General features: G+C 37.5%; 1 long non-coding RNA gene across 5 annotated transcripts in view; it reads left to right on the plus strand.

Moving 5' to 3' along the window:
• Window positions 1-26179, plus strand: part of LOC110311497 — a 458615-nt gene that overhangs the window by 89233 nt on the left and 343203 nt on the right. For 3 of the 5 annotated variants that reach the window (XR_003835131.1, XR_003835134.1, XR_002379961.2), the window contains exon 1: window positions 11054-11573. The exons of the other annotated variants lie outside the window; for them this stretch is intronic. This is a non-coding gene — a long non-coding RNA (uncharacterized LOC110311497). Of the gene's footprint in view, window positions 1-11053; window positions 11574-26179 lie in introns of those variants that run through there. 5 annotated transcript variants of the gene reach the window in all.

The following is a 26179-nucleotide window of genomic DNA, read 5'->3' on the forward strand; positions in this document are numbered from 1 at the left end:
TATAATGTATGTTGTACAAAAACAACTTAGGTTTTGTTTTTTTTTCTCTGAAAATGGGAAAAATAGAAATTTTACATAGATATTTGCTATGGTTCTACTTGTAAGGAAAGTATCTGACAGTGGTTTTGCTATTTCACTACTGAAGAGAAGCTGGAAAATCAGACCAGCGTCTCTTTCAGATGCCCAGGTGAGGTCAACATGGAAATGACCTGATTCAACAAGGCAAAGGGTTAACTGGGAAGAGCACTTGTGAGGAAGGGCCACTGAAATGGGGTGTGGGGACAGGAACCAGCCAGGGCAAACATCTGTCTAGCTTCCCCATTCTTCTTCCTTTTTCTAACTTTACAAGTCATTCAAACTCATCTCTAGGTGGATGACACATTAAAACTTGCTAAGATTTTACTTCATTTCTATAAGGACATGTATAAGAGTTTCTTGGGCTATGTGACCATGTGTGTATGTGCCAGAAGCATAGGATAATATTGAAGCTAGACATACAGGCACCTGTGTGTCCTCTTCTAGATAGCACATGCTTAAAAACAAAAACAAATGAAATACCCGAGCCCAGCATAAAACTTCTTATAATTTTTGCACACAAAATTCACAAAGATCTAACAAAGAAGGAGGAGCACTTCCTGATGTCCATAGGTGCAGAACAACTGACAATGGACAGCTAGTGGGTTAGGGTGGCATTTTGAATCCTAATGACCCAGGATAGCCACATATGTTTAAAGGCTTGGTCTCTAGTTGGTAGAACGGTGAGGCATTGTTAGAAGATGCATGTCATGGGTGTATATGGAGCGTGCAGTTTAAAAGGCCCATGACATTCTCTATTCTCTCTTCTCATGATGGCGAATCAGATGCAAGCTAATCTACAACTCCAACAGAGCTGTGCAACTTTAAATTGTGTTAGCTTTCTACTATCAGTTAAGATATATAATATATATCTTATTATATATATTATAAATATTTGTGATGTTTATGTATTATATATGATATTTATAACCAAATAAATATATTACATATTACCTATATAAAATATAATATATAATATATACATTTTATATAACAAATATATTTGAATATATATTTATATATTACATTTAACATATAATTATAACATATCTTAAATATATAATTATTAACTAAATAAATAAATATTCATTTAATATACAATATAAATATATATTATATGGTTATTTAATATATAATATAAATATACATTATGTGCTTATTTGGTTAAGATATTTATATACCTTTCTGATACATGTGATAGAATCAATTTTATGCCATCAAAATCTTTCAAATTAAGTTAGCTGGGAACTAGAGAAAACAATGACAAACAAAATAATTCTCAGGTCTAATTAAGTTGCTTCTCTTATCTGAAAACCAAGTTTTAAAAGAAGAGGTAACATTTTTTATTTGTTTTACTAATTAGATGTTTAGACTTCACTGGCTTGGGATCAGAGATTCAAGGACAGCACCATGCTTCTTATGATAAATGCTTATGACCTATGCCCTATCTTGGCAAATTAGATCCCTTTGACATCATAGCCCCATGGTGTCGTGGTACAATAGGCCCTTTGGCCAGTGGTGTAACAGAAATAACTCAATCCACAGCCACATTTATGGAAGACTTGTCATTATTAAAAATAACTCCTGATAGACAATTTCCTTACATTGTCCTTAATCTCCTGATTCAAATCTGGATCATCATAATGAGATGCATGTCATCTTTACATATGCAGTAGTTTGGCTTAGCTGAGTCTTGAGAGACTCTGCTTTACCTTTATAAGAATCAATGTTTTGGTACTGTAAGGATTTGTGCGCCAACATCTCCAGGGAGAATGATTAGGAGAAGACAGAGGCTATGGAGAAGATGAGTTTCATAGATTGTCCTGCCCACATTCCTGAGCATGTGGTCTGCAGCATGTTCTAAATTACTGCTTAGGAAGCCTTAGCTAATGTCAGGGATGTTACTGTGTAAGTGCCAAATTAGCATTTTTGTTTTGAGCATAGGGTGGCTTCCATGGTTCCCTGGGACTGCTCTATAGCAGACCACATTTGTTTCTTATTATACCTCTAATTTACTGTTCTCAATGGAACATGTACTCTACCTTCCTAGATCTGTCCCTGAGTGCAAGCAAATTTTGTCATGCCGTAGCTACAGGGATGTCTCTGGATGCTAAGGCAGACTGGGGAATCTCAGCATCTTATATGTGATCTGACACAGACTGGGTAAGGATTCCAGTACAGTCCTGGCTTCATCTTCCTTTGAAGAGGGTCATATTGGCCCCTTCAACGACTTCTTTCAGATTCAGACTTCAGCTCTACCTCTCTCTTCACAATACTGAAAGCATGTGATGCTTTTGTTCATTTTCCTGCGTTGCACACATGTCTTCAGTTTCTTCTGTCTGAATCACCTTATTCTTTCCGGTCTCTGCCATGACCTCCAGTTCTTCTATTCCATCTCCTGTACTCTTCTTTGAAAGCTATTCTTTCTTTTTTAATTTTTTTTTAGAAATTAATTTATTTTTACATTCCATATTCCATTCCCTGCCCTCCCAATCCACTCTCTGACTGCTTTACATCCCATAACTCCTTCCCACCCTCCTGTCTCCACGTGGATGACCCACCCCCACACCACCTGACCTCTAAACTCCCTGGGACCTCCAGTCTCTTGAGGGTTAGGTGTAGCATCTCTGAATTAACACAGACCCGGCAGTCCTCTATTGTATGTGTGTTGGGGGCCTCATATCAGCTGGTGTATGCTACATGGCTGGTGATCCAGTGTCTGAGATATCTCAGGTATCCAGATTAACTGAGACTGCTGGTCCCCCTACAGGATCACCCTTCTCCTCAGCTTCTTTCAGCCTTTCCTAATTTAATAACAGGGGTCAGCTGCTTCTATCCATTGGTTGGATGTAAATATCTGCATTTGACTCTTTCAGCTGCTTGTTGGGTCTTCTGGAGTGCGGTCATGATAGGTCCCTTTTTGTGAGCACTCCATAGCTTCAGTAATAGTGTCAGGCCTTAGGACCTCCCCTTGAGCTGGATCCCACTTTGGGCCTGTCGCTGGACCTTCTTTTCCTCAGGCTCCTCTCTATTTCCATCGTCCCTGTAATTCTTTCAGACAGGAACAATTATGGGTCTGCGATATGACTGATTGATGCCCCATCTTCCTGCTGGAGGTGGACTCTATAAGTTCCCTCTCCCTATTGTCAGGCATTTCATCTAAGGTCCCTCCCTTTGAGTCCTGAGAGTCTCTCACCTCCCAGGTCTCTGGTGCATTTTGGAGAGTGCCCCAAATCTCCTATTTCCTGAGGTTGTGTGTTTACATTCTTTCTGCTGGCTCTCAGTACTTCAGTCCTTTTCCCTCACCCAACAGCAGATCGGGTTCCCCTTCCCTACCCCCCCCCCCACTTCCACTTTCCATCCCAGGTCCCAAAGCTGTACTTTTAAATATTTAACAGCACGTTTCATAGTCATTTACCTAGGCACATTCTGTGTCTCTTCTGGAGCCCTGCTTCCTCTGTCTTCCCAGCCCAGCCTTCATTCTCACCTGATTTAACTGGTCTTAAATATGCAAGTTCATCTTATTCTCTCTCTTTCTCTCTCTCCATATTTACTTTTTAAAATTGGTTATTTTCTTTATTTACATTTCAAATGTTATCCCCTTTCCTGGTTTTCCCTCCACAAATCCCCTATCACTTCTCCCTCCCCCTGCTTCTAAGAGGGTGCTCTTCTACCCACCCGCCCACTCCCACTTCACCACCCCAACATTCCCCTACACTGAGGCATTAAACCTTCCCAAGACCAAAGGCTTCTTCTCCTATTGATGCCCAACAAGGCCACCCTCTGCTACATATGCAGCTGGAGCCATGGGTCCCTCCATGTGTACTCTTTGGTTGGTGATTTAGTCCCTGGGAGTTCTGAGAAGGCGGTCTGGTTGATTGATATTGTTCTTCTTATGGGGTTTCAAACCCCTTCATCTCCTTCAGTCCTTCCTCTAAACTCCTCCATTGGGGTCCTGTGCCCAATCAAATTTACTTTTTAAAAACTTGTTTTCTGTTTTTATACCTTTAAATAGAATCATGCAGTCAACTTGTCTTACACATCATTGTCCAAACAGTTGTCTCACTGGGTGCTCTTGGACCACCTACTTGCTCTAACTCACTTAATGCCTAACTCCTCATATTCTATTTTAATGTAAAGAATTTCTGTGTTTGCGTGCTTGCTTTCTTTTACTTTGTTCTTTTGTTCTTTTAAAAAGCAACCTCACCCAAACCCCCTCTCTTCACCAATCCACTAACACAGGCCTGCCCGAGACAGTCCAACACTGTCTTGCTTTTCCTCTGCTGTCAGATCCCTTGGGACACAGACAGACAGGGAAGGTCTCAGACATGAGTTATTTTAGATGGTCTGGGAAAATCTAATTAAAGGTCAAAGCAGTGCACGCTGTGGAGCGGCATTTGTCACTGACTGAAAGAGATGACTCTTGCCATATGCTCTCAGAGGAGCAACGGAGGCCAAGCACAGAGAAGAATATGGTTTTAAGTATGCACTCAACATTTTTCCTAAAGATCTAAGTGATCAGGTAAAAGTAACGAAATGTAAAACAAGGGAAATCTTTCTTATCAGTTTTGAATGGAGTGTTGAGAGCATTGATTAACCAGACTTTGGAATATAAATAAAAAAAAGTTGAAAACTTTAAGTTATATGATAAAAAAATCAATTTTAGAATAGTAAGGTTCCTGAAGTAGTAATGCCTGCTTTCCCCATTGTTTAATGCTTGTTAAAACACATTTAATTTTTTAAAAATATTATAAATAAATAGAAAAGCAAAAACAAATCGTTGTGCAAACATAGACACATTTTGCTAGGGTGTATTTTGAGGTTTGATTGGTTTTACAAAGCTTGCTACTTTAGGAGCTGGTGGGATGGCTCAGTGGTTATGAGCTTATTCTGCTCTTGGAGGAGATCTGAGTTTGCTTCCTAGTGCCATGTTCAGCTCACAACTGCTTGTCACTCCAGGGTATTCAAGACCATCTTATGGACTTTGTGAGTGTATGAGCTTATAAGTTCATATATTCACACATACACATATACACATAATTTTGAAAGGTTTATTGATTATTTATTAGACAGAAGAATTTACATCCTGCAATCAAAAATGCTTCTATTTTTTCCTCAATATATAATGGCACATCATTTTATTTGAGATTTTCCATAAGCTATCCATTCATTAAATATGCCATGAGCTATTTAAATGAGTATGAAAGATGTGCATGATGCTTTAAAACATCATGGATAATGATGGAATAATCTTGAGAATGGATTAAGCACCCAAAACACACCAAATACTTGGCATTAAAATAACAAAATAAAAATAAAACAAATCACCAATTTTTGGACCAAAGACAAAAATAAAACTCTTGATTATAGGAAACTCTGCTTATATGATCGTTTAGAAAGTAATAATGATGGCACAGACATGACACAGTTAATGGTACCACTGTGTGAAGGTGGACCTGGAAAAGCTCGTGCTAATGAAAGCAGTAGAAGGCTGGAGAGTTGGCTTAGTGGTTAGGAGGTCAGGCCACTTCTGCAGAGACCCTGAGCTGGGCTTCCAGCACTCACACAAGGAAGCTCACAAATGCTTGCAACACAAGCTCTCAGTGATCCAGTGTCCTCTTCTGCCCACTGAGAGCACTGCATTCATGAACCTACACATAAGCGCGTAAATAAAACTTTAAAAAAATATATCTTTTAGAAGTTGAGTTGGGCTAGTGATGCAGTGCAGTTGATAGCATGCTGGTCCAACATGCTAGAAGCCCTGGGTTGATCTCCAACACTACATAAACCAGATGTGGTGTTCACCTGAAAGCCTAGCAACAGGGAAAGAAGGGAGATGGAAGCAGGCGAATCACAGGTTCAAAACTACCCTCAACTCCGTAATGTGTTCCAGGCTAACTTGGAACTCTGTTCAAGGTTAACATGACACCCTGTGTCTAAAACAAAGGCGAAATACACACACACGCACACACACACACACATACACACACACATATACACACACACACACCACTACAATAACACACACACTACAATAAAAAAAAATAAGTAAGAAGAAATTTCAAGTGAAGCACCTACAGAGTAAATTTCTCAGGACAAGTATACTAAAGAAGCCCCCAGGTGTTAAGACTCTAAACCACGTAACAAACATCGTCAGCTTTTCAGAAAGGCACCCAAGAAGGAGAAAAGTAAAAGTACTCACATATGAGTACATATGAGTCACCTTTCCATTTAAAGCTTTGTATTTCTTCTGAAGGTTTTAGTAGTTTACATTTTCTTAAGGATGTTCTCCTTAATTTAAACCAGTGCAAGTGAACATTTATTTACATGAATAGTTTGATAGCATTTATTAATTTTCATATCTTCTAAAAGATGACCATTTTAAACCTGGAACTATAAAATATCTTTAGGGTTTTTTTTTTCTGCTGCTTTTACGTAGGTATTGTTTACATCTTGTAATTCTAATTTGATTGTAGTCACTTTAATTATGCAAGTAACTCTTGTTTGTCCTCTTTCCACATATTTACTTCTTTATTTTGTTTTCCGGTCCTAATATCTTTAAAGAACATCACCCAGGCAATATTTTTTGGTATATTGCATCCAATTATTATTACATTTAATTATTATTAAAACAATTATCTTGTTTTATTGTATTTATTTTTAAAATGTATTATTATTATTATTGAGCACCTGTAAAAGCCTAGCATGTTGTGTATGAGTGTGTGGTGTGTGTGTGTGTGTGTTTGAGAGAGAGAGAGAGAGAGAGCGCTTTGTTTGGATACTTGAATAGTGTAGCCAATTTGAGTAGGTTACTATCCAACTCTATAGAGTAAGCCCTTTGCTTCCAACACTATATAGGTTCTATGGATTGAACTCAGGTCATCAGGCCTCATGGCCAGCACATTTAACCCACTGAGCCATCTCACTGGCCTAGACTTTGTTCTTTTCTTTTTAAACCACAACCTTTAAATTTCCCTATTGAGTGGGGTACATGTCCTCATGAATATTAAAATCCCTGTCTTCATCTGTTCAGTTGATGAGTTTTCTATGTATTGTTATCCATCTGATAGTGCTCATATCCCATTTTTTTTTGCAATGTTATACAGGGGCTTTACTTGATATTTGTTCTCTATTTGCTTGACTCTGGATTAGATTGGCTTTGTCTAATATTATGATTACAGTCACACATCATGTGCTGTGCCCCTATAATCAACTTCTAGCTGGTTCAATTACCTTATGACGGTTCTGTTAGCTGAGACACCGCTAAGTACACCCCAGAGCGAGACTGAGAAGTATATATGGTCCCTCATGTATGCATCCTGTGAACCCAACTTTGTTTCACAGTACACAGGACTGAAGCTCCTTAATATATGACACTATTGACATTTATCAAGAAATGTACAGCAGCTTCCTTGAATCTTCATTCATAGGCTAGATACGCCACTGGTTTTCATAATGTAACATTATCAATTTATTATCAATTTTACATGAGTGGCAGAGGCTAGTATACAGCTCAGTGGTAAAGAACTCATGTTATGGGTTTGATCCCCAGTACTGCAGAAACAAATACAATTTTAAAATTAAGACTAACAATGAGAATATTGAATTCATCTTTGCATTTAGTATTTTTGCCTGCTCTATTTTTCTCTGTAGATATTTTAAGCAAATGTTGGCTGAGTTTGACTAATGATTCTGGACTGCTCATAAATTGTCATAAAAAGTGGGAAATTTCTGATTTTTGTAGGCTAGAATCAAACCAAGAGATTTGTTTACATAAAATAAGCTTTCTACTATGGAGCTACACCCTCAGCTCCTAGAAATTTATTCTATGAATTTCTTTTTCTTCCATGAAAAACTGACCTTCTTCCAAAGGTTGCATATTGTGAAGGACAGTATGTATAGATACATATTGTAATTGATATAAAAATATTAACATGTAACTTTATGATTAATATCTTGTTATATAATTCTTTTCAATTATACCTGCATAATTTAATATTAGCATATTGAAACTTATGAGTTTAAATCACTAATTGGAATGAATTTTTAATTTTTCAAAATGTATTCTAAGCACCTCTAAATTCATATAGCAATTTTTACACTTAAATGATTTATGCAATGGAGATAATCTTTTTAAAAAAATTTTATTAGATATTTTATTTTTTACATTTCAAATGTTATCCCCTTTCCTGGTTTTCCCTCTGAAGACCCCCTACTTCCCCCCCCAACCCACCCACTTCTGCTTCCTGGCCCTGGCATTCCCCTACACTGGGGCATCAAGCTTTCATAGGACCAATGGCCTCTCTTCCCATTGATGACCAACTAGATCATCCTCTGATACATATGCAGCTGGAGCCATGAGTCCCTCCATGTGTACTCTTTGGTTGGTGGTTTAGTCCCAGGGAGCTCTGGGGGTACTGGTTAGTTCATATTGTTGTTCCTCCTAAGGGGCTACAAACCCTTTCAGCTCCTTGGGTACTTTCTCTAGCTCCTTCATTAGGAGGGACCCTGTGCTCTGTCCAATGGATGTCTGTGAGCATCCACTTCTGTATTTGTCAGGCACTGGCAGAGTCTCTTAGGAGACAGCTGTATCAGGCTCCTGTCAGCAAGCTCTTGTTGGCATCCAAGTGTCTGGGTTTGGTGACTGTATATGGGATGGATTCCCAGGTGGGACAGTCTCTGGATGGCCTTTCCTTCAGTCTCTGCTCCACACTTTGTAACTCCTTCCATGGGTATTTTGTTCCCCCTTCTAAGAAGGACCAAAGTATCCACACTTTGGTCTTCCTCCTTCTTGAGTTTCTTGAGCTTTGTGAATTGTATCTTGTATTCTAAGTTAGCACCTCTAAATACACTGTGAAATGATTTAGGCAGTGGAGATAATTTTCAAATTAAATGAATTGAGCAGCCCCTGATCTGCCACATTGGATCAAAGTCATCAGAAAACATCTAGAGGAGCAAATGTTTCCTCCGCAAAGTAAAGATGGGAGTTGACATGAATCAAAATGACAAACTCTCTCTAATAGTGTCTGGGTAGTAATTTTTCCCGAGTAATAGCAGACTTCAGCAGAGGGGACTATTTTCATAACCTGTGTGTGATTCAGAAAGGTCTATGGCCACATAAAAACCTACAAACTGGCCATAAAAACTACTTTATAGCCAGGGAAATCATCAAGGCCTGTTCAACTTCTGTTGGATGTTTTATGCTGTGTATGGTTATTACTGACCTTTCTGAACTTGCTAGAAAAAAAATCCTTATTTCATGTACACTGATGTTCCATTACCATAGGGGCCAGATCTTGAAAGTAGATGACTGTAGACATCTAAAATATAAGGCTGGGTGCCCTTGTTGACTCTTAAATTAGCTGTTCATCTTGAATGAAGGGAATGAGAAAACTCTGAAAGTACAACACGGGGGATAAGGTAGTGATGAAGTGTAGCAACCTCGGTGGCCTTGGGAACCTTCAAGCACTAACTAGGTTAGTCGCTAACTAGGTTGGTCATTGTCCCATGTCTATTTTTCAAGGTCTATTTTTTAGTGATGCTCATTTTCAGTATACAGAACAGGCATGAGGGAGTCACAGAAAGATCTCAAACATGTTTTATTTATTTATTTATTTATTTATTTATTTATTTATTTTGGTTTTCTAAAACTTATTCAGAGGCGATATACAGACCAATCAATGACTCATGTTTCATATTTGAGAAAGAGGAAACCCCAGTTTCTGCACTCAATCGCACCCAGAGCTAACTTCACCACTTATAATGATATCCTCTGTTTTCTGTACCTTCAGAAAGTCTGCTCTATTTATTAGAAAGTATTATTTAGCTGCTAATCTTATAATTTGTTCATTTTAATTTGTCTATTTTTTGGTTTTATATCAGATAACAGCTGGTTAAAGCTAATTCAGTTGTGCTAATTCGAAGATGGTCGAGGCAGATGAAAGATCAGCATCTAAAGGAATTTTCCAGGCCGTGCTGAATTGGATGACGCCTTGCATGCCTGTGCAGTTTCTTAGTAAATAGGGTGAAGGATGGAGTGTTGGGCATCTATCTCTATCTCTGAGTGACAGCTACTGGGAGACGGGGGGTGTCTAATCTAATCACTGTAAAAACATGAGCATTTTAATTTGGTTGGATCATTCAAAGAAAGGGTTTGCTTTGAAGTACAATTACTTGATACTTCCTCGTCACAAATTTGATAATGATACAAGGATAGTTATATCCTTGTAAAGTGTTTTTTGAAGACTATGAAGACGTAATGCATATAACGCAGATAGAGTTTTGCAATATTACATTTTTACTTAGTGTGTCGTAGATTTTCTTATGAATTCTGAGTTAAAAATGTACTAAAATGAAGAAGAGCTTTTTCAGAATTGGAGGAAATTGTAACTAATATAGTTCTGAAAATAAGAGAATTCGTGAAGTTAATTTGGCATGGAATCTCACCCGGGGTTAGCATGCTAGGCTGTATCCTCAAAGGGAAGTCAGTTCCTTAGGTACGGAGAACTTTGTCGATAGTTGCATTAAAATTAATTAAAATTAATTTTACATTAAAATTCTTTAAAAGTCTCAAGGAAAACCATACTACAACCTATGCTTAATACTCATGTGATACAAGGGATATGTATGCTGGTAACCATGTGACTGTCTACATGAACTCTTTTGTCATTTCCACGTCGGCAGGCCCATAATATAAAGAAAACATGTTACTATTCTGTCCTGAACGCTGTTTGATTTAATGTGAAAAAGTATTGTTTTGAATTCACTGAATCAAGCAATACCTACTCAGAAAGAACACTAGGGGGTCACCTTAGGTTTACTTTACATCTTTAGCACATTTACTATTAAAAAATATTTCTAGAATTCAGTGTCGGCTCGGCTTAGGTTATCTAAGCTGTAATAAGTAGCCTTGGGATCCCTGAAGGCACACCCCACACACTTATGCTGTGTGACCTCGGGTCACAAGTAATGGCTGCAAGCTAATTGATTGAGAAAGGCTTGTCTGGCAGGGCCCCTTTTGCGTCCTGCCTGTACATTCCGAAGTTCTGTGAAAAGAGGCACTAGCGCTCAGCCACGCAAGGCAGGAAAAGAGAGGAAGTTTTCGCATTCTGATTGCAGCCTGAGTTCCCCGTAGCAAGGCTGCTTCTCTCCACCCACTCCTCACCAAGAACTCCTGAACTTGAGGGTGGACGACTTCAAAGCTAGCTCCCACAGACTCACCTGAAAAAGAGTTCAGCTGCGCGTTCATTGAACCTGATCACCTATGTGAGGCGGTGGGAACCATATGGAGATTTATATTAGAACTTCAGCAAAGTGCACAGCTGCAGCCGGCCGAAGCCAGCTCTCGGGCTGACAGGCAAATGAACCAGATCCTGGACGGGGCCTCTGGGTGGCAGCTCCGGCCTTTTGGTTGTTGGACAACTATAGTCAGAACTGAAGTGGAACAGGGGCAGGAGAAATAATACACTTTTACTCCACGCAACTGTTGCTTTCACATGGTGAGTGCAGATTTAAGATGTTGCTCAAATATTCTTTCTGGGTTGTAATACAAGTTAAGAAATCTGCTCTGCTTTTTTGGGGGGAGGGGGGAGGGTGGGGAGGGGGGAGAAACAAGCCATCAAGAATACTTAGAAATTCCGAAGTTCTGTGGCTTTGTCTCTGCTTCATTTCACGTGATACTTGCAATCTGAGAGAAAAAAAAATACGGTACTCGTAGCGTCCAGTCTGTTCTTTCTCTTCCAGATTTTCTTTTGTTTAAGTCCTGCTTTTCTGCAACCAGAGTCAATATTGATTTAGGCAAATCAAATGTGGCTGGGATGAGAAAGAAAGGGGATATGTGTAAACATTGCATTTAGTCCAACTTCTGTGTCACCGGGCGCTGGCTTCATAATTTGGTGCCTTATCTCAGGAATAAGTCCTATGGAAAGAGCTTTGCGTTCCTGGCCAGGAGAAGAATCAGGGCCTGTGTTTAGCAGCCAGCCAGTCAGTGAGAATTGCTGTTGCTCCCTCTTATTTTTAATGTAAAATAGGAAAGAAAGTACATCTTCACCCATTGACAACTAAGTGTGCTTTGATTTCCCAAGTCCCTTCCCAGTGGTTTATGTGTCTGATCCCTGGGAAGGATTCTTTAAAAGTCCTTGAGCAGCAGCGTGCAAACTTCTTTTGTTCCTGCTGATCCTGTTTGCTCACATTGTGTGCTAACAACTTTGCACACATTTCTTTTTGAAGAATCATGTTGCAGTAACGCAGAGCAGTTTTTTGGTTTGTTTGTTTGTTTGTTTGTTTTTTGTTTTGTTTCAGTGCAAATACCTTAGAAGTTAGTAAGGTCATGTTTTCTAAAATAAAACCAACCAAGCTCAACGAAAAAATCTTACAGTATAAGTTGAGACTAACTCCTTGTTTAAACATAACTAAGTCCTGTTTTAAATATGTTTTGTTGTTGTTCAAAGAAAATCTTAGCTTGCCAGCATGTCCAGGAATGTGAGCAGAGGCGACCTATTTTTCTTATTCCAACCTTTCATGTTCATAATCACATTTGTAGTAAGTGCTAAAATATACTTTCTGTTGTTAACCTCATTAGAAAAATCAGTTTTTGCTACCATAATATTTTGCAATTGATGTTATCAAAAAATATGAAGTATCTTTATGGTCCATTTGTTGATTTGATGAAGTTTTAAGTCTGCTTCAGCATCGTTTAAGCATTTTCCAAAGCAGAGAGATAATTCACTTTTGTCTACTTGTTTAAAGCACAGAATTTACCTGGGGGACAGACTCCTTTTATCTGGAATCTTCTGTTTGTTAAAGTAAATTAATAAACCAAACAAAAACAAAACAAAAGGCAGCCAGTAAGAAGCTGCAGACTTGTAGTGAAAGGGAAGGGAACATTTAAGTGTGTCAGAATGTGATTTCCTTTCCCAGGTAATTTTGTAGCATTTCTTAGCTGCCTTTGCAAACTTTATGGAAACCTGTTAACCCCTGGCAGCACTGAGCCCTAGGTTTGCATTTTGAACGGCGATTATGCACAGGACAGACAAGTTCGTCCTGTCATGTGACCTGAGCTGCCTTATCAAAGCAAAATGTGGCAGCCGCATTCTTTCCTGAGAGAACGAAGTTCATTATGTCCTTGCCACCTGTTACTCTTTGTCCTTGTGGCCACACAGTTCCTGTTTGTTCCTGCTGCCAGAAAGGGATTTTCCTTTTAAGAGAGAAAACCAATGATTTTTTTTTTCATTTACATGTTTGAAAAATTGTGTTCTTTCCCCACAAAGCACCCGGAATATATTTCATAAGGCCTTTTGTTAAGTTGATGTGAATAGCAAGAAAATGTGTGTATTGTTTTGAAAGCCTTGTACATCTCCTAATAAATAAAGCAAGGTGTAGCTAAGGATTTATGAAAATGATGGACCTTTTGAAGATTATGACTGAGAAAAAAATGCATTCCTTATTATTTCCTCCAAACCAATTAAAAAACTAGAAGTACAAAAGGCAACTTCATTATTACTATTTTTTTCAAGCACAGCTCAGAAAGTCAGCATGGTAGAGAGAGGGCCTCCAAAAGAAATGTGGTTCCCTCTGGAAGTGGGTGAATTGCAAGGAACAAAAGGTAGAAAGTGCTGCATAACATTTAAATGTTTATACTTAACTGTTTATCTGTTATCATAGCTGGTCATACTTACTTATTAGTGGACTTAAGAGAACTTTTTAAAATTAAAAGCAACTCTAGTATTTTAATTCTATGTATTTAAGAAGGTGCATATCTTTTTTTAAAAAATGCTAATCTTCCCTTGAGCTCAGTTTTTTTCTCCAGCTAACAGGGAACAGTTATATGTTAACAGTTAATATGTTACAGCCATATTTCTTATTTACAGGAAGAGTACATGCATGCGTATTCTCTACAAACATATATTCATGTTTTATGCACATGCTTTTTAACAACTTACAGAAAGTTCCTCCCTTCTCCAAATGCCATAATCCATTTTATTCTTGGACAGAAGAGAATTGTACAAGAATCCAACAAATAAATACAGAAAATGAAAATAAAATGTCTTTTGACACTGCTAAATGAAACCAGGTGAAATGGAGCCTCACAAAAGGAAAGGGTGACACAGGGAACTTGTAGTCACTCTCACGAATCACTTGCCAGGCACATATTTTTTTTTTCCATGTTGGTGATTAACTGCCCTTCTGTACAGCAAAGCAGAGTGTGCTTTTTTTTTTTTCATTTGAACTTTGAACCTTTGAGTTCACATAGAGGGTTCCAGAGTGAACTGCACATGCTCTGTTTTTATCCACCTCTGTGATCTGCTTACATCTCATGCTCATTACCTCTCAGGTTCCTTCTTGACCTCTGTAGCAGTGAGCCTGCATCTGCACTGGTCAGGATGGGACCACATCGCTGCATCTGTATTTCAGTTGGTCTTTGGAATTTATTTGGAAGATTTGTCCCATCCACATGATAGGTTCTCAGAGGCCTTTCCCAGAAAGCAGTGGGCCCTATTGTTTTTCTTTACCTGAAAGACGAGCAGGAACACCCTTCACCTTCATAGCTACTTCAGCTGTGAGATTATTGGCTTTTGTAAGAAACAGAAAATTCAGGGCTTTTCTTCTTTCTTCTACTATCAGCATTCAACTCCTTATGAAACTCTCTAATAATATATTATTCTGAATGTCTCTTCCATCTTCTTTTATATATCTATTAGGTTACTAAGACTTGTGCCGGTAGATTACTAAGAGATACTGACCCATTGGCTCATTCCTTTTTGACTATGTCCACTATATAAAATTCATAGAGTGTGTTTTACTTACATCTTTATCGAGGGAGGATTCAAATAGATTCTTTCCTAAGTGAAATGTTTATTTCATTATTAATTCTGCCTTTACATTTGTTGTCTAGTACACTGTCTCTTTATGGGTCCTATTATGCTTAATTTGAAGTCATTATGAAGTAGTTTTGCTATTTCACAACCTTTAAAGTAACTTAAGTGATTCCGTGTGTGTGCATGCAGGCTAGAGGACAATATTGGGTGTCTCTCTGTATTATTTCCTACCACATATTCTGAGAGAGTCTCTTAATAAACTTAGAGATTTCTAACCATCTAGAGTCTTGGGCAGTCAAACCCCAGAATCCTCCACCAGTGCTAAGACTACATTCACAAGCCACTGTACCCAACTTTATATTTGAGTGCTGTGGATACAAACTGATATTATCAAGTTTTTCACAAGCGTTTTACTAAGGAGCCCCTTCCGCAGCCCCTAACCTTTCAATATTATTCTCTTATATTTTGGGATTTTGGTTTGTTGGATCAAGTTAAATGAGAGAGATTGTTACATGTCTCAGCGTCGGTAGACCTTTATACAGCCATAAGGCATTATGGCTAGCTTCTAAGTTCTGTCCCAGCCCACCATCTTGGGTTATGAGCAGACCCTAGATGTAGCTAATGACCATTTTGACACAAGTTCTGGCTGCAAGATAGGGCTCATTATCAATGTTCCTTAAGAAATTTCTGGGGGTTGACAAAAGATGGCTCATCAGCTAAGAGCCCTTGCTCCTCTTCCAGAGGACAATTCAGCTACAAGTACCCATATGTGGGAGATTAAAAACTACCTGAAATTCCAGGTTATGAGCATGAAATGTCCTCTTCTGGCCCCAGGAAATAACTGCACTCATGTTCACATACTCCTACATAGCTAGACACAAATACATATGCATAATTAAAAAACAAATAAGGCAGTCCAGTGTATGCATTGGCTAAGGATATAGGAGTGGTTGTAGTCTCTCAAATTCTATAATATCATCCCCTGCTTTCAATCAGAAACCTGGCACTGGGTATTGGTAGAACATTGAGATAAATGTGACGTCCCCATGCAGTCTAGTTTTCTTCAAATTATGTAGAGTTGCTTCCTTCGTGTCAGGCATCAGTTGGTGAACTGTACATCATTTGTAGTTTATATTTTGGCCTGTTTTTGAATATCACTTCAATTGTATGTTATCTCTGTTATAGCAGTGTGCTAAAAGGGGTCCTTATGACACCATCTTGACAAGATTTTCCTAAACCATGGGCTTTGGAATCAGAGCATGAGTTTACATTCTTACCCGGTCATTAAAGATATCACTTTAGGCAAAGTCTTCTTTCAATGTGTCTATTTGTTTCTCATATATATTATCAATAGGACTGCTTATCTCATAGTGCTTTTGTAAGCATGGACCTAGGGAGTCCTGAATCCTGTGCTTGGGCATGCTATGCATGAGGTGTGAAGAGTGAAGACAACCGAAGCATAAACAAAAGCCAAGGCTACCTACTGGTCACGAAGGCCAGCAGGTGGAACAGCAAACCAGTTTGACTACTGTACTCTGCATTCACACTCACGATAGCTAAAGACATTTCTAATGAACACCAGGTTCCATCTTTAACAGCTCTGTGTTAAAGCACGCTCTTACACTACCCATGAATCCAGGCAAGTGTAAGGGAATGTTACTCAGAAAGTCTCAGTAAAACAAAAGATGTTCAGATGACCTCAGACATTGTTTTTGTTTGTTTGTGTTTGTTTTTGCTTTTTTTTTTTGTTTTTTGTTTTTTTTGTTCTTTGTTTTTGTCTGTGTGTTCAATTGTTTCTTCAGCCCTGTTATTTTCTTGTTTCCATTTTGCAGTTCCTTGTAAATTTTGGATATTAGCCCTTTGCCTAAAGTGAGTGGTAAAGATTTTCTCCAAAATTGTGGGATATCATTCTGTTCTACTGTCGTTTTCTTTGCTTTGTGAAAACTTTGCATTTTGGATGCTCACTTACTAATTCTTTGAGTTAGAATACATGTTGCAGTTTTTTTTTTCAGAATATTCTTGCCTATACCTATATATTTTTCCTTTTTAGGCTCTTATTTAAATTATTAGGTAATTTAAATTATGTGCTATTATATATATATATATACATACAGCATGTCTACTAATTGTTACCTGTGTGTCCATCAATGTAACATGGGTTGACTCTTAGGAGTGCATCTATGAACAAGACCAGTAACTAACCATGCCATGTCCATGCCATGTCCATGTCCAGCAACTATCAACTGCCAAAGGCTCCTCAGCTAGGAATGACTCTTTGTGTTCTCCTTCCCCATCCATGTTGGGAATTTGGCTGCCTTGATGTTGTGCATATCTTATGCACATGGACATAGCTTGTGTGAGTTCCTGTGTGCAATAGTGCTGCCATGTCCAGAAATTACTGCTTCACTGAGGACATTCATTATTTTGGGATCTTCTGGGTATAATGTCTATGTCCCAACTAGAGGCGAGTATTTCCACAGTCTCTTCTTCTTAATATGTTGACCAGTTTGGAGTCTCTGTCTTAATCCTTATCTATGGCAAGAAGAAGTTTCTGTGATGAGCGTTACAAGATATACTAATCTTTAGGTAAAAAGATAAGAATTTAATGAAATGTTTACTACTATGTCTATTTGGTGGGAAAAAAATAACATTAATTCTCCTCTCGGGTTTATGACCTAGTTGCCCATAAATTTTTATCTAGTTAAACTTACTCAGCATAGATTCCATCTTAACTGAGCAGGACTTAAATCAAAATAAAAAGTGGGTGATCACTTCTGCAATAGTTCTGCCACGATTAAACCCGTGTGCATATTTTCCCAAGCCCATTGTAGCTTGCAGAGGTCATAGGTGGGAAAGATGATTGATTCCTTTCTCTCCCAGAAGTTTGCATGGATTTTGAAAGCTAGGCAGTACACATAAAGTCACTAGATCAGTATATTCTATTTGTCTTTGTTCTGTTATACAAGTGTGTGGTGTTTCCCACAATATGGTCTTAGCTTTATGTTCTAGAAGATTAAAAAAAAAAACAGAACAAAAGCAAAACAAAACAAACAAACAAAAAAACAATGACAATGGCCTACAATGATTATGAGATCTGAGGAAAGCACTAACCAACAAGTTCTTGAAAAGAGATAACCCATATCCCATACCAGTACTGGATTTTTATTTACCTCTCAAAGGCTGCCTACCCCTGGTACCCCATCACAGAGTCCTTCCTCCATACCCTCCCCTTAACTTCTGAGAGGGTGGGCCCTCCTGGGTATCCCACTACCCTGGCACATCAAATCTCTGCAGGGCTAGGCACATCCTCTTCCACATAGGCCAGGCAAAGCATCCTTGTTGGGGAATGAATTCTGCGGTCAGGTAACAAACATTTAGCTGGTGGTGGTACTGTTTTTTTTTTTTTTTAATTTGATAACCTATATTGTCTGAAAAAGGCACTGACTCCATATTAATTATGGAGAAACTCCATATTAAATTCCCTGTGTGTATGCCATGGATGTGTGTGTGTGTGTGTGTGTGTGTGTGTGTGTGTTTGTGTGTGTTAGAAAGCTTCTACATTAGCAGATTTCTATATGGCATTTTGAAACATGTTTAGTATTAGTTATTTTTTTCCTCACAATCCCTATGGTACCCTGATAATCCATCTTTCACTCCATTTAATCCTTTGTGTTTCATTATTACATTTCTCCCTACATAAATCTGTGTTATATCCCCCTTTCCTTGATAGCATCCCCAAGTAGCCCCTTATGAGTTTCAATATATAAACAAAATCTAAAGATTCAAATCTAGCCATCACACATTAGAAAGAACATAAAATATCTGGCTTTCTGAGTGCGGGTTTCTTTACTCAGGACAATTTTTTCCAGTGTCTTCAAACTTGTGGAATTCATAATTTCATTAATATTTCCAGAGTATGTATACTACATTTCATTGCTTTCCTTCATCACTTGAGAGTCATCAAGGCTGCTTCAATTTTGTGGATACTGAGAATACAGTAAGGATAGATGTGGATAATCCAGTGTTTCTGTAGTAGAACATAGATGGCAATGAATTTTTTCCATTCTAGGCACAGACTTTTTATGCAGATGATGGTGTCATTTGCTATAAAGAAGATTTTTAGTTTAACAGTGATTACATTTGTTAGCTGTTAGCTTTAATGCCTGCAATATGACCATCTTATTTGGAAAATCCTTTCCTGTGCCTTAAAGTTAAACTCTATGTCCTACTTGATTTTGTATAATATACAGGGATCAGTTTTTATGGTGAGGTCCTTGATTATTTGTAGTTGAGTTTTGAAAAGTTGAAAAATAAGAATATAGTTTCACACACACACACACACACACACACACACACACACACATGTCATCTACCAAATTTGATGAGTATTATTTGTGGAATATGCTGGAGTCTCTATTTTATGTACAGACTCATATCATCCTTAAAGAAGGATATGTTGACTTCTTCTGTTTCTATTTTTTATCCAATGTATTTTCTTCTCCTGTCTTATTTCTCTAGCTAGCTAAGATGTCAAGTACTATATTGAATAAAGAGTCGATTTCCTTGTTTTGTTTTTGGTTTCAATGGAGATATTTTCTTTGTTTTCCTCCATTTAACATGGTACTGACTGTAGGCTGGTTGTATATGCCTTTGATTATGTTGAAATATGTTGCCTGTAGTCTCAAGATACTCTAGAATTTTTAATACTAAATGGATGTTTTATATTGTCAAAAGCTTTTTCTTCATTTAATGAGATAATCATATGGTTTCTGTTCTTGAGTCTATTTATATAGCGGGACACACACACACACACACGCACACGCACACAAACTCACACACACACACACACACACACACACACACACACACACACACACATCCCTGAAACTCTGGAATGAAGTTCACTTGATTGTGGTGGGCAGCATTTTAGATGGGTTTAGTTTCATTTATAATACTTTACTGAGAATTTTGTATGTATGTCCTTCAGGAAGATTGGTGTATACTTTTCATTGTTTTCATTAATCTTTATTTTCTGTATCTGGTTCAGTAATCAGTAAAAATGCTGGAAAACATTTCCTTTTTTTATTAGATATTTTCTTTATTTACATTTCAAATGTTATCCTCTTTCGTACTTTCCCCTCCAAAAATCTCCTATCCCCTCTCCCTTCACCCTGCTCCCAACCACCCACTCCTGCTTCCCATACTATTTCTATGCAATGATGTGAGAAGCATCAGTTTTAGTTCTTAAAAGATCTGGTGGAATTCTGTGGTATATTCACCTGGGCTTGGACACCTCCCTCCCTCTCTCTTCCTCCCTTCCTCCCTCCCTCCCTTCTTTCCTTTCTTCCTTCCTTCCACTCTTTCTTCCTTCTATTTTTAATTGGGGGATATTTTTATTGCTGTTTGAATCTCTGCATGTGATGAATTTATTTAAGTTTTTAAAAACATCTCTTGGTTTATCTTTGGAATGTCATATGCATTATGAAATTCATGTATTTATTTTTAATTTTCTAATTAGTTGATGTAATAAAAGCCACCTGTAACCTTCTGTTTTTCTATACATCCACTTTGTTTCAAGAAATAATGACCTTGAGACTTCTTATATATGAATAAATGCTTAGGCCAATATCTTTGGCTATGTTCTCTGAGTAGCTAATATTTTAATTACCTGATTATTGTATTCTAAGTCATGCCAGTTTAGTTAAAGATTTATTAATCTCATTAATCTTAAAGAGAGCTTTTGATTTTACTATTTGTTTTTCTAATTTTGGTTCATTTGTATTTTGTTAATTTCAGCCTCAATTTTGATAATCGTTTTGTCTATTTTCTTGTGGTGATTTTTGTTGTTGTTTTTGTTGTTGTTGTTTTCCATGGCCTTCAGGTACATTATTTTTAACTCAGGTCTCATAAATATTATAGTTAGTGCTTATCTCTATAAACTTTCCTGTGAACTCTGCTTTCATTGTTTCCCTCTATGTTTAGTAAATATTGTGTTTAGAAATATAACATCTACTCCTGATGGGGTGTTCCTTTAGTGTGTATCCCTCTTTTCTCTTCTGACTAGTTTTATTTGAGGGCTGTTTTATCAGAGAGATCAGCTCCATATTCATGTGTTTTGTTTTGTTTTTTTTTAATTCCATTTGCTTGCAATAGCTTTATCTACACTTTAACCTAAGGTAGTGTCTTTCCTTGACAATGAAGTGTCTTTCTTGGAGACAGTGTAAAGGTGGATCTTGTTGTCTAACCCAAATTGGTTGCGGACATCTCCTTCTTATGAAGTCAAGTTCTATAATAGAGTCAATACTGATCAGTTTCTTTTCATTACTCCTATTCTATTGGTTTGTGCTGTTTTCCTGGGTCATTTTTGATTACTTCTTCTGGAATAGTTTACTAATTCACTATAGCCTCCAGAGAGTGTTTACCCTTCTCCGCAGACTGAATCACTCCTTCTGTGTCCTCAGTAGGAAGACTGATTAGACTGACACATTATAAGGCCCTTTAACTTATTTTTACCATGGAAAGTTTTTTTTTTCTTAATTTTTAATCGATTATTTTTTTCTAGTTACAACCAAATAATGAATTAAAAGATAGATCTCAAAACTAAACACACAAATGAACTGTAGGTATTTTTTAAAATGTTCAAAAGTACTTATAAGAATGTATGGAAGAAAAACATTTATTTACTGCCATTGGAGTACACGTTTGCTAGGGTAGCCAATGGAGAAGTCAGCATGTAGGTTTCTCAAAGAGTAAATACATGCACTCTATGACTCAGCTATCCTATGTCTGAGCATATACCCAAGCACTCCAGATCTTTTCACAGAGATATTCTCATTTACATGTTTATTGGGGCTGTATTCATACTGGCAAAGAAATGGAATCAGTATCTATCAACAGACAGATATACAATATTGCAGAAAAATGGATGCATCTGTGAAGTATAATGCTTACCAAGGTGACAAAAACTCAGAAAAACAAAAACAAGTTCTCTTATATGAGAATCTAAGCCATCAATCAATGCATTCTCTAACTCTCTCTCTCTCTGTGTGTGTGTGTGTGTGTGTGTGTGTCTCTCTGTCTCTGTCTCTCTCTCTCTATTTCTGTCTCTCTGTCTCTCTGTCTGTCTCTCTCTCTCTTGCTATTGCTCTCTCTCTTGCTCTCTTGCTCTCTCTCAAAAACACATATGCTTATACACATATAGCTCTGTGTGTCTAAAGCAAATAATCAACAACAACAAAAATCAAACACAACCCCCCACCAAACAAAATGACAACAATAACAAAAAACCAAACCAAACCAAAACAAACCTCGAAAGCATACCAAGAGAGAGTAAAAATAGGTACTGAGTCTTAGAAAAGGAAGTACATCATGTATGCAGTCCAGTGCCCTCTGCCCACCTGACTTCACCATCCTCTCTTTGTCTCATCTTGCTCTGGACATAACAAACTCAGAGCTAACAGAGGAATTCCATATTTCATCACAAAAATATCAACAATATGAAAGATCAATGCAGTATCTTCTCTCCTAAACCAACCACTCCTGACAAAGTGCCTATCAGTGAGAATTACCTAGATGAACTTCAAGAGGCAGAATTTAAAAGAGCATTAACTTTTGAGACACTGGAGAGCAAACAAGGGTCCTGTACATGCTAAAAAATCCTCCACTATTAAGTTTCATCCCCAAAGCCTCAGGTCTTATTTTGAGTGATGCATTCAGAGGTCACATTTTTTTTTCTTGATGTGATTTGGAATTACTTCAATAACTCAAACTGGTGAAATTTAAAATGTAACTTTCTATGTTATATTTAAATAACTATCTTAGATAAATGTAGAGCTAGTGAACCTAGCTAGCTAGATGATAGATGGTAGATAGATCAAAGATTGATAGATGACAAAATGGTATATATATATATATATATCATATATGTATATATATGACATATATATATAAATACATCATATATATGGATAGATGATAGATAGATAGATAGATAGATAGATAGATAGATATGCAGTATGTATCTTTCCTTTCTCTTTTTAAATTCTCTCATATATTACATCTGAACTGCACTTTCACCTCCCTCACGTCCACATAACCTATCCTCCCATCTCTTCTCTTTCTTTCATATCCAGCCCTTCCCCCTGCCTCCTTTCAGAAAATAGTAGGCTTCCCAATGACATGAACAAAACAAGGTATAACAAGCAACAATAAGACTAGGACATATCATCATATCAAGAATGGTTAAGGCAATCCAGTAGGAGGAAAAGGTTCCCACAAGCAAGTAAAAAGACTTAGAGACACCCCTGCTCCCACTGTTAGGAATTCCATAAGAACAGCAAACTACTCAGTCACAACATATATGCAGAGGGCTTAGGTCAGAAAAATATAGGCTCCCTGATCTCTGTGAGCCCCGATGGGTGATAGTCATTGATTCTGTGAGCCATGTTTTCCTATTCCAGTGGTGTTCCTGAACTCTCCTCCTGTCATTCCCCCATCCTCCACAGGATTCCAGGAGTTCTGTCTAATGTTTGGCTATAAGGTACTCTTCACCTACTCCCATTAGTCCCTCTGTTGACAACTATGCTAAGTTCCAGTCCTAGAATACTTTGCAGTGAGGACAATCTCTTTGTCAAAGGTTTTGTGGCTGGGTTGGTGTGCCAAGTCTTCTATTTGAGGCCTTGCCTGTTTACACAGGATGACCATTTCAAGATTCATATCCCCCATTACTAGTAATCTCGCTAGGGTCATTCTCAGAGATTTCATGCATTTCCATTGCACTAGGTTTTAGCCATGCCCTTCAAATGGTCCTCACTCCATTCCTTTCTCAATCCCTCATCATCTTTTTCCTCATCTTCCCAACCTCACCCACACCTCACCCACCGGAGAAACATATTCTAATTCCCCGATGGATTTTCCTTTTCAAAATTTCTGCTTACAACTAGTCATTTTCAATTTCTCCATAATTAAATTTATATATTTTATAAATGTATAACAGTTATTACAAAGTTAATAACATTTAGTAAACATTGATCTTTTCTCTACTCTCTGAGCAACCAAATTCTAAAAGTTGATTAACATTCTCTAAAGCTAGGTGGTATGGGCTATGTTCCTGTGACATTTCCCCCCTAGGTAATTTCTAGTGTGTAAACAGTACAAATGAATATTGATTGCAAAAATCTTACTAAATTGTGTTGTGATATCCTGCCTTCAAGAACATATGAAATCTAATCTTACTAATTTACATCTGACTGACAAGAAAATATTGATTGAGCAGACGAGAACAATAAGAAAACCAATTATCAGTGCCTTCGTGATATCAAGCTTGAAAATGGAAGCGCCTGATGTCAACGAGTAGAGTATTCCATTTCAGGACTTAAAAACGTTTCCATCTCCTTTACCAAGAGAGATAATGTGGAGAAAATAAATTGAATTTCTTGCTGAGGAGAAAAGATGATTGGAGCTGAACAATGAGAAAGAGAGATTTTGGAAGAGTACAAAAATCACAGCTGTTCACTTTAAGCAACAAACAGAAGGATAGAAACGCAGAAATCAGCCACACCTATGAAAAAGAAATGCAAATAAAGCCAAATAAAACAAGTTAGTGGAACTGGAAGGTCTGCTGAAAATTATAATGCCACATTTGTATTCTTTGAAGAAATGCCAAACTAATGATTAATAAGTAATAAGCCTATGGCCACCAAAATAAGTACTAAAGAGAAGGGGCTAGCCTGAAGGGAAACAAACAAGATCAGTAGTGATATCACCAAAGGTCTGGCCACACTCTTTCCACTTGATGTCATTTCCTCTGGAAAGATGAACATCAAGGACAATAAAGACATAATTAGGTTATCAAGGAAAATATCTCATGCCTAGAAGAGCTGTTGCTACAGGATATAACATCAACATATCAATCGATGAAAGATACAATTCTGTACACCTCATGGCAAATGTTCTATACCAACATAGCTTACTAACTGTACAGTTAATTTCTCCTTCAGTGTCTGTAGATGAAATACATTGATCCAGCGAAGATTGTCAGATGTTAAAGAAGAAACAAAATGACACAATGGAGTATTTATAAAATATTTGTATTTCTTAGTATTGTTTTCCTTTACCTAACTTCATAGCCTTGACAATCTATTTGCAATTCAATAAGCAACCACACAGCATAATGAGAAAGTTAAGTAAAATAACATGCTGGGGTACCATGACAAGTTCAGTTCACAAGTAACCTGGTCTACATGATAAACTTCTAGACCAGCCAAGGCTAATAGCCTGATTCCTATTCTCTCTCTCTCTCTCTCTCTCTCTCTCTCTCTCTCACACACACACACACACACACACAAGAGAACAACAACAACTTCTGGTAAACTAATAATGTAGAAACATCCTAGTACCTACAATAGTAAATCCAATCTTTTTTCATCACGAAAGAAAATGATAAAATAAAGTTGGAATTTCATTAAAAACAAACAAACAAACAAAAAGATGTTTTACCTTGTCCAGCGTTCATATGTGGGTCTGTGCCTAGTCTTATTGTAACTTGCTATACCATGTTCAGTTGATATCTGTGAAAGCTGCTCTTTTCTGAAGGGAAATAGAGGAGTAGATTTGAGGGAGGTGGTGAGGAGGGACTGAGAGGAGAAGAGGGAGAGAAAGAGTGGTCTGGATGCAGTGTTTGAGAGAAGAATGAAAAGAAAATGTATGAAAAAGACAATCTAGAACATCCAGGTTGCCTCAAACACAGACAACCTAGAACCAGGACATGTGGTTCCTCTGTCATGTCTCTTCTATAGAGATATATCTATTGTTAGAACAGATGTTCCATTCTTTATCTAAGCCACCTTCATTCACCTTCTTTTACTAGAATAGAAACTGTCCACTTACAAAGGAACCAGTTAATATCCTACAGGTGAATTGCTTTCTTAGTAGACTTGAATATATATATATATATATATATATATATATATATATATATATATATATATATACATATATACTCCTGGAGGCCAGAAGAGGGTGTTTGATTCTCTGGAACTGAAGTTATAGGCCTTTGTAAGATGCCTGATGTGTAAGAGGGAAACAAAACCAGGTCCTTAGTCACTTAAATGCTGAGACTTCTCTCCATACTTTTAAAAATGCAGTCTGAGACTTTGAGCCCATGGCCTAGTATTGTCCAAACTTAGAATGAATTTTTCCTTCTCACTTAATCTAATGTAGAAAATCTTTCACAGACACACTGAGATGTTTGTTTTCCCGATGACTCTACATATGGCCAAGGTGATAAT

This window comes from Mus caroli, chromosome 16 (assembly GCF_900094665.2).
Source record: "Mus caroli chromosome 16, CAROLI_EIJ_v1.1, whole genome shotgun sequence".
NCBI classification, from domain to species: Eukaryota; Metazoa; Chordata; class Mammalia; order Rodentia; family Muridae; genus Mus; species Mus caroli.